Raw genomic sequence first — 10,608 nt, forward strand, 5'->3', positions numbered from 1 at the left:
CCCTCCAGGAGGCGCTACAGGAGCCTTCAGACTAAAACCAGCAGGTTTAGGAGCAGCTTCTTCCTCACAGCTGAACTCAGCCTCCTGCTGAACCTTTCCATCCACACTCACTGAACCCTTCTACACTCCTCCTCCCAGTGACCATGGTCATTATCAACATTCACCACATGCTCACACTGGTTACTGCTGTAGTTTTAGGACACTGACAGAGTCTCTGTTATAGTGCCTACACTGGTCACTAGTCTGTTCAGAGAGCTACACTTCCACTGCTCTAGATATATTCATAGCTCTGTAGATCTGTTTACCTCACACTGATACATCTGTACATATGTAGCACATCTGTATATTTGTTCATAGTACACCTGTAAATCTGCCCATCTGTACAGCAATATAAAACATCTGTATGCTATACATTTGTTCAGCTGTATGTTTGGTCTCTCTGTTCATGACTATTTCACCACTTATACTACCCTTATCTGTACAGACCAGTACATGTTGCTCTCTACTGAACTTACTGTATATAATCTGCTCTTATTGCACTTACTGATTAGATGCAAACTGTATTTTGTAACCCTGTATTTAGACATGTATGACAGTAAAGTTGAATTCTAAATGCTAAACATTTAAACAAAAGCAGCTACAGGAGAAGTTTTTAGAAGTGATTTTAGAGGCCAGTAAAGAGAGCATGGAGGCAGATGGAGGACGCCACGTCCACTGAATCTACCGTTTCCACCTCATCCTTCCAGTGCTCTACTAAACTCCCTGCTCTCTCTACCACAGCTGCCTTTGAACTTGCTTGGGACAGGTCACATGACACAGGGGTGTGCTCTGATGTCAGCAGGCAGGTCAGTGGAGCCCTCTGGTGATGGATATATGCCAGTGAAACAGGAGGAGGCCTGAGAACAGACAGCAGGCGTAACTAGCAGGACAAAGTTTCATGTAGTACTTGAAGGAGTCATCACAGCCAATCAGCTCTCAGGAAAATAGAACATCACATAAATATTTATCTTCTTTGATTTTGATCAATGTATTTCCTTTGATATGTTTTCTGTCAACACTTCTGCCTGATTAGAAGCTCATAGGCAGTTCCTGTCACGCTACACTAAAATACTGTAAAGGCTGCCCTCTCTGCCCTCCCACTAGCTGACCTGACTGACACAAACTGTGCTGAGATACCCTACATGGACTGAGCTTCTTGGCCACACACATATAGATTTGCTTGGCTGTAGAAATCCTTCCATGAAGCTCCCAGCGCACATTTTTGATGCTTCTGTCTGTGGCAGAGGAGGTTTGGAGCTCTGCAGAGTCTTGGTGACTTTTACTGACTATGCAGCCCTACCCACATGTATGATTTAGATTTATACTTATGTGGCAGCCACTCACTGACAAACTTATTTTAAATGATGTCATGTAACAAGTTATTTTCCATGAAAAGTAAAAGTGGTGAAATTCTCAAAATGAGACGTGCATTTTGTTGTTTTGTGTGTGTGTTTGTCTGTGTGAAGTTTCCATGTGTATTGTTACGAAATAAATATATATTCTTAATGCTTATTTTCTGTTTATTTTGTTTTAATGAGGCCAGACTGGGAGAACGCCAGTTTGAGCACAATGTCACAGAGTACTGACAGGAAACTGCATGCTGCTGCAGAGAACAGGAGGTTTTAGTGCAGAGCTGCACAGGCGTATAAAATACAGGAAACCAGACAAAAAGTAAACTGTGTGTCGGTGTGACGCAGTGCAGAAATATATATGCAGCTGGCAAAGAATTCAGACCTGAGCTTGTGTGTTCGTGTGGCGGGTCTCCATTTCTGCAAATGTAAAAATAAAGATCATTTTTTGAGTCCAGTCTTTCTCTGTCACCAAAGAAATTCAAAAGAGTGGAATTTAATAGTATCTGAAAAGCACAAAACACTGCAAAGACCTCAAGACATTTTTTCTTTTGCTTTGTATGTAAACAAAAATTCCCACCAAGGCTTTTCAGTGTGAAATTTAGTGTGTAGAGAAAATACCTGTGCCAGGTTGTCTCCATCTAGTGGTGAACATGGCCTTACCACTACATCAGGTGAGTTTCTCTGTGCACAGTAACACAACAACAACACAAACTGTTTAAAAATGATGCAGGCAGATCAATGTTAGAGATTCAGTAAGAACGGAGGTTTATCATAATCCTTCAAATATGCAGGGCGTCACACTAACACTGTTGCATCGCTCTGTTATTATCAATTAGATTCAAAACGTGTCCAGTTTAATGTCTGAAACTAAACTGGCATTAAAGTTTCAATGAACTAAAGTGGTCCCTCTGAGTCAGCACCCAGAAAGCTCGTCTCTCTGAACAATGTGGCCATAAATACGAGCGCTGCTGGGATCTTAAAACACTGGAGCTAAATCCAGACTTTGGAGGTTTCACTCAGTAACAGCACCTTTCTAATATTATTGACTGTATGTTATAGTCACATTTATATGAAATGTCAAACGTTATACGTTAGCTAAAGGTTGACGTCACAGAATTATACTGAACAACAATGCAATTTGAGTTCTTGTTTGTTCTTTATATTTGATTTATTGTACGCAGCGGGACTAAAAGGAAAAATAGTAAAAATATGAATGAATCTCTGCTCTTACAGCTTTTATTGTGCTGTGATGTCTCCTATGAAACTGTCCTCTTGCTCGTCTTTTGGATGCTCACCTCTTCTTCACCTTCCACCAAACTGCTGCACTCTTGTTCTCTGCTCTCGCCTCCTGTTCTGTTACAATTAGAAAGCAGTCAGCATGTGCCAAACAAATCTATCATGTTTGATATGATGATGAGGTTTTTAACATCTTATTTATGCACTTATTTAACACTGTATCGATCAATTAGTAAACAAATATCAGACTGTAGAAAAGCCAATAATAATGCACTGAGCACGTTCATGCCATAAGAGCTAAATGTTCATCAAAGAAAATCCTGAATGGCTGATACAGGACAGGCCAACATTTAATGCAGCCACAGATGGACATCAGTCAGCTTTCTGCACTTTCCACCTGATCACATCTGTCCTCAAAGTCATGTCACTTCCTCTGTGGTTCATTTATCTTTACTTTTACATTTGCAGTGACAATAACTTTAGTGACATAGTGCACACATTATGGACTGCTGGCTTATCTTGGTTTATTTAAGTTAGTATTTTTAAAGGTGCACTCAGTCATTTTTAGGTTATTTGATAGAAAACAAGGATCTTGTTCTCATAAACAAACATAGAATGACACAATGACACATTGTTAAACGTGTCACTGGTCACTGCTTAATCTCCTCATTATTTAAGCATTACTTAAGGATGTCATTTATAAATACACATATACATTCTTAGAACCACTCCTGAGCCTGATCTCCTTACTCCCAGGAGCTTTTCTGAGTTATCATTGTTCCAGAGGAGGAGGGTAATCCACTACTTCTTTCATTTCACCTGAGTTCACCTGTGGGAAAGCACAGCGCCCAATCCCCTGAATATTTCTTTGAATTCAGGAGGACTTGGGAAATAATGTTGAGTAATTAGTGACTGACTGACTAAAGCTAATGAACCAGAGAAATTGTAAACTCTTAAACATCCAGGGATGTCTGGACTTATGTCTGCACCTTCACACTCCAGACATGAAGGATCATACCTGCTTCACCTCCAGTGTTGTGACAAAAAGTCATCGTCTGACAAAAACTGATTTCCAGTGTCTTTACTTATGTTGGTAAACAGACTTTAGTGAGCATGATTTACAAAAGGGTATATAACAAATTTAATAATTACCTATTTCTTCAAGTATATTTATAACTCTGTGTTATATTAAAACCAACCCAGTCCTTTTGGGAAACTTAAAATATGTTTAGAGAACTATTATTATATTAGTTGCAGTTTCTGCTCTTTAAAAAAGTCATTTTAATGTCAAATGAAAGAATAAGAAGTAAAAATCACTGCCAAAACATCGTTGCAGTTTCTACCTTGTGACAGGAATGTTGTTTGTGGCACAAGATGACTCAATATCACTCATGAGGGATACATAAAAAGTTGTCTACAGCAGTTTAAATATGATCAACTGGTTTTTGACAAATACTGGGAATTAGTTTATGGCAGACATGACTTTTTGACACAACACTTGCTAACTGACAAGACCTAGTTATAAACTAATATTACGGTTGAATATTATTGCACCTAACCTTGGACTCTAGTATTCTAAAACTTCCCCTCTGATAAACCATATGATTATGTAACAAATATGTCAGCTTACCAAAGAACAGAGCACAGTTTATTCAGGGTGTGACAGCACTTTACCACCTGTGTCCAACATATTCATATTCTGGACTGCAGCACGTACGTCCTTAAAAACTCCAGGACTTCATCACAGCCTCTCTCACATCTGCTTTACATGTGTACAGGAAACTTAACTAACACTGGCTGAATATGTTTGTAGCAGGATAAAATCAGGGTCCCTTATATGAATGGGATTTAAACAGGGAGATATTGGCATCAGTTACCAACATTTCAATTAATATCAGATTGAGACTCACTTGTGTTTAACCCTGGAATATGTGAACAGATTACTTAATGAATCCTTTCTCAGTCCATGGGTTGTAAAATCGCAACATCCTCCATCCGTAGTAAGAGAAAGCGTCTGTGGCAACAACCTAAAGGTCTCCATGCAGCCTGTGTGAATAAGAAAATGGCTGGCCAGGAAAACATTTAAAAATAATCTTTTTAAAATCTTTTATAGAGCTAAATATGAAACGTGTCTGTGAGTCCTTCAGTCCAAACAAGAACAAGTAGCAGCCGCTGATCCCTCAATGGCACCAGTAGGACGGCAGGACAGCAGGGCCTCTTCCTCAGCAGAAAACTCTCCTCCACTGCTAGCAGGAGAATGACACATGAGTATTTTAAAAGCCTACTGCGTGTACACATATCACCGCTGGCTCACACAAGCTGGCTCTGACACAGCTACAGACCATGGCTGTGTCCCAATCCAGCGACCGCACGCATTTTGAGACCTATTACATCACAGCGACATGACGACGGCTGTCCCAATCCGAAGTGTACTCCAAATTTGAAGTGTGGTCCGCTGTACACTTCGTGGTCCCATATATCCCACAATTCATAGGCAGTGCTGGGTGTGGATAATTTTGCCGAAAAATACGGTAGAGAGCTGAAGCGCAGCGGCCGAAGAGTAAACTTTCACACTTATTCATGTGCGAATGTTTAAGAACATTAAAACATTACTGTTGGCCACATGTCGGCAAAGTTATGTAACATTAGTGATGTTTGTACTAACTTGGTTTTAAAGCCTCTACTTATATATCTGACCTTAATCTTACAGAGAATGTGATGATTTTATGGATAAAGTCAGTCATATATCCACAAACACAACAAGCTGAAAGTCAGTGATGCTGCTCGGTTTGCAGTCCTGAATATCACGGCACAAGCAGGATTCACTGCACTGTTAATGTTAGCTATGTTATATTGCTGCCTCTGTTCGGTGGTGTCGAGCCAAACGGACTTTAACGTGTGTTTGAACGAGCTGACGGTTCACTCGTTAAGCTGAAAGAAAGATGCTTTAATCACAGGAGTCACACATGTGTCCACTGGACCATCTGGAACTCTTCTTGTTTAGCACTCGTAACAACACAAACACTAAATCCTCCTTCTCTATATAACATTGGCCATATTATATTTACATTACCAAAGTTAAATGATTTTAGTCTCATGAACAACATGAGCTAATTGTTATTTACTAACTAATCTTAAAATGACTGTTGTACAGAATGAAGAACAACTATCATGTTTTACAGTCACGTGGTCTCAGCCTCAGATACTCAAAGTGATGTCATGACAAAAATGAATGACCAACAAAACATTTTTCTCCTTCATTTCTGTCACACAAAGCTGTATGACACGTTTCTCGCGGTTAGTATCATGGTTGCTAGGCAACCTGAGCAGCGTGACGATGGCTAGACCGTCCCGTTTCACAAGCCTCGCACTTCCGCACTTCTGGTACTTTGTGTTACTTTGTGTACGTGCGGTCGCTGGATTGGGACACAGCCCATGTGTGCTCATAGCCCCTAAACAACAACAGTGCAGTCTGCTAGTTCAAATGCACAACATGAAAGACAACTTACTGAACACACTCACTCACTGAGTTAGGTCCTTGCACCTTTTTAAAACACATCCCTTTAGCTTGCTTCTTAAAAGTAGTGCCAGCCATATTCCAAACAGTCACACACGAACTTGATCACCGAAGTCCGCTTAACATGGCTGCTAATTTTCAAGCTTACTAGCTTATTCACGATTAGCACACTAATAATCATCATTAACCACACATCATAACATAACCAAACGATAACATATAGAAAGAAACAATGTACGTATAAAACACCAATTCTTACCTAGCAGGAGAATAAATAATCAGCATTTTAAGGCTACTGCATGTACAGATGTCACTGCTGGCTCACATGAGCTACCTCTGAGAACCGCCACAGTTTACTCCCCAGCTGACTGTCGCGAAAGAGTCGTAAATCACTGTAAAACTTTACATTATTCCAGGGCATGTTAAAAACACCAGACAGATGGACTGGATATTAAACGGTATCAAAGGACTAAATGAACACAGGGTTACAATTACATTCTACCATCGTCACATCGAGAGTTCATTAATCATCAGAGTTCAACAATGTGACATCCAGTTGAAAGCAGCTTCACTAACGCCAGCCAGAACAGGCTAACAGTGTATAAGAGCACAAAACAGCCGTGCTCGACATATCGTCAACAACTCACCTCAGTACGGCTGCCATCGGTCACCTTTTAACTCCGTTTTACAGCCTCTTCCAGAAAATGAACGCTTACACTTCTATTGATTTTATTTGGTTTTAGAGTTTAACCTGAAATCTTTTGCTGCTGAGCTCCAAAGCGTCCCCTGTAACCATGGTTACGCAGAGGCGTAACAGTGTTCCAGCTGTGACGTCACATACTGCAACGTTTATCGGCACTTTTCTGCTGAGACCCGGAGCTCGAGGCGCTGGCGCCCCGGGATGAGATGAGCTGCTGTGTTTTTCACGGAGAAAAATAATTAAGATGGAATAACGTCAGTCTCAGATGGAAAAAATACAAGATGCAGGCAAAAGAGCAGATTGAGAAGAGATTTCTTCAAACGGTAAGGAGCTTCTACCAAGTGATATTTGATTAGGTTAAAACTTCAAGCTTAAATCTAATGTCCAGATTCATGCAAAACTTTTCTGATTACTCAGTGAATCTTTTCATATGTTGCTGTTTTAAACTTTTAATTTCATGGTGACAAATGTCTTTGACAAAAATGCAGGATTAATTAAAGGCTATATATGACTGCTAGGTTAGGACATGGTTAGAGAGAGAGATAATTTGCTCTGATAGAAATCTTTATTAATATTTATGGGAATTTTCTTCCTCCATGAGATTGTTTGTGGCCAATACAATAAATTGTCTCCTGGCTTTCAGGTCTCCCTGAGCCAAATTTGCAAAAATACCAGATTTTACAATCAAGGAACAAACTAGAGTAAAGAACAAACTGCCTATTAAACAGTAATTTGGAGCAGAGGGGCAACTTCCTGAAGCCATTAAAATGATTTGAGAGTAAAGATCATGCATCATCATGGTAAGAAAAATTATATCCAATGTGTAGCAAAGATACAAGAGGGAGACACTGAAGTGACAAAAAAGATCATTCAAATGTTACAGTGAAACAAATGTTACAGTGAAACAAATGTTACAGTGAAACAAATGTTTCCAAATCATGGAAAGGTGATGACACTATCACTCATTCCATATTGTTCCTAAAGTCTGCAGTCTTTTTCTAGTTTAACTTTTGAAGTTGCATGCACACATATGCTTTTACTCTGCACATGTGTACATGCATGTGAACTGATGTGTGCTTGTGTGGTGATTTGAAGTTGACAAATTATTCATAGTTCTTGAACTTTTACACATTTTGTCACCTTGCAACCACAAACAAAATATGTTTTTATTGACCTTTTCTATGAAAGTAGCACATAATTGTGAAGTGGTATGAAAATAATACATGCTTGTCAAAATTCTAGGCAAATGAATTTGGAAAAGTGTGGCTGCATTTCTGTTCACCCCCCTGCTCTTCATAGAGCCACCTTTTGCTAAAGTTACACCTGCAATTTTTTGGAGTATGTCTCTACCAGCTTTGCACATCTAGAGACTGAAATATTTGCCCATTCTTCAATGTAAACCAGCTCAAGCTCTATTTAGGGTCATTGTCTTGCTGGAAGGTAAATCTACATCCCAAGCTCGAGTCCTTTGCAGCCTCCAACAGATTTTCTTCCAGAATTCCCATTTACTTAGCTCCATCCATCTTCCCATCATCTCTGACCAGCTTCTCTGTCCCTGCAGAAGGAAAACATCCCCACAGCATGATGTTGCCATGTTTCACAGTGGGGATGGCACGTTCAGGGTGATGATGATGTTATTTTTCCCACCACATGTAGCGCCTTTCATATAGGCCAGAAAGTTTAACTTTGGTCTCGTCTGATCAGAGTACCTTCTTCCACTGTTTGCTGTGTCCCCTACATGGTTCCAGGCAAACTGCAGATGGGACTTTTAATGACTTTTGGTCAACCTGCTTTAACTACTTTTGATTTTCCCTCCACATTTTACCTTTAAAAACTATCTTCCTTTTCAGCACGACCTCACGTGTCTGATTTACAGTTATGTTTTCATTTTTACATACTGTATAAACACAATTGATCTACAACCAGACAAATAAACATAAAATCTGAGAATAAAAAGTTTTTTTTTTTACTATTTCAACCACAAACATTTTTAATGAATCATATTTCATAACTTTAAATGCAAATATAAATTGTCCATTTTAAAATCATATGCACAAGTTTTTCAAACAAAGTTATTTGCAGCCATTTACCTTTTACCCTTTTAAAAATAACCACTTCAAACTATTTACAGAACAATCAGCTGTTCTGCATCAAATCTGATGCCACACAAATTATTTGTGCCACTCCAAAAAATAATTTCTGTCCACTATGAGATAAAGGAGAACAACAGCCTGATACCTGCAGGCCTGACAACAGGAGATGTATCACTGCTGTAACACCTGTAACATTCAGCAGTCGCCTCATTGTTCTGACACACACAACACAACTATTGACTACACTACACACTAACTACACAAGATTTGTAGAGGGTTTCTCCGAGAAGGGGGAGGCAGTGAGGCCTGGGGGAGGTCAACCGATATAAAGCGTGGACCTCTGCTTTCTTTCACACGCCTGGTGGGCAGTGCCACCCCGTCATGAGGGCTGGCCAGACTTTCGGAGTCTGAGGGAGGGACACCCGTATAACGGGTGGAAAGGCATCCCGGACCAATGGTGAAGCTGGCCAATTGCGTAGTCAGAGCAGCTGGCCGGTCAGAGTGATTCCCCCCTCCAATCAGGACACGCGATTGTGAAGGAAGTCAGAGTTAACCCTCCCAAAATTAGTGTCCGGGCCTGGGCAGAAGAATAAGAACCCTGGGCCTGGACAAGTGATCGTGAAGGAAGTCAGATGGTGAAGGAAGTCAGAGTTTAACCCCCCCAAAATTAGTGTCCGAGGTTGATATTACACGCTAAGCAACACCGAGTAAGTTTAGAGTGCATCTCTATAACTGTACTTCTCCGCCGCTCAGTGGGGCGTTGTTCGTGGCCGCTCAGTGGGGCTAAAATTCGCCGTCTTAGTGGGGCGATGTACAAAACCGCTCAGTGAAGTTGTTGTACAGAAGCATTAAGTCGCAGAGTTGCGCAGTTCGAACTTTTGTTTGGTTCGCCGTCTTAGTGGGGCGAAATGTAGACCGCTTTGTGGGGTCCGCCGCTTTGTGGGGCATTGAGAAGTTCCACGGGGTCCAGATGTGCTGGACAATAGGCCTATTTTGTGTTGTTGTTGTTGTGTTGAGTGTGTTTGTCTGAGTAAGTGCGGAGTAGAACACGTGGTCTGTGACGCCGACTGTTGTTGTTATCATGGGTTCCCGAGCAAGTAAGACTGCCTCACAGGGAGACAACACATTTTTGCAAGAATTTACTCCCAACAGTGCGAGGTATTTATATTCTCATAACTGTCATATCACACAGCTGTGCTGCTGCTGCTGCTGCTGGTGATGTCAGCACATCTGGAACAATACGAGGTATCTGCTACCAGACTGAGCAGGACGTGAGACCTGTGGACTGTTTAAAGCTGTCCCTCCACAGCTCACTCAGACCTGATCCACACCTCAGTGAGATTCTCTGACTTCCTCAGTAGAGACAGAAACCATTCAGATCTGGGACCATCAGCTGACTGATGATGTCACACAGACTGTGTTTTTCAGGAACAGTGATTCTGATGTGAGCCTGCTAGCTGACAGCAGACCTGATGAAAGCACATGTTGACATCTGTGAGGACAGACTGGACTCTTTGACTGCACCTTGGTTCTCCTCAGAGGTCTGTACAGGAGCATGTCCACCCCCACTGAAGATCTCAGTCACTGTGAAACATAGAAAGCTGCTTGTGTGGCCTCTGCCTCACATGTAGATGCAGCTACAGGTTTCTCTGTCAGTCAGACTGAAACAGT

Source organism: Pelmatolapia mariae, linkage group LG3_W (genome assembly GCF_036321145.2).
Source record: "Pelmatolapia mariae isolate MD_Pm_ZW linkage group LG3_W, Pm_UMD_F_2, whole genome shotgun sequence".
NCBI lineage: Eukaryota > Metazoa > Chordata > Actinopteri > Cichliformes > Cichlidae > Pelmatolapia > Pelmatolapia mariae.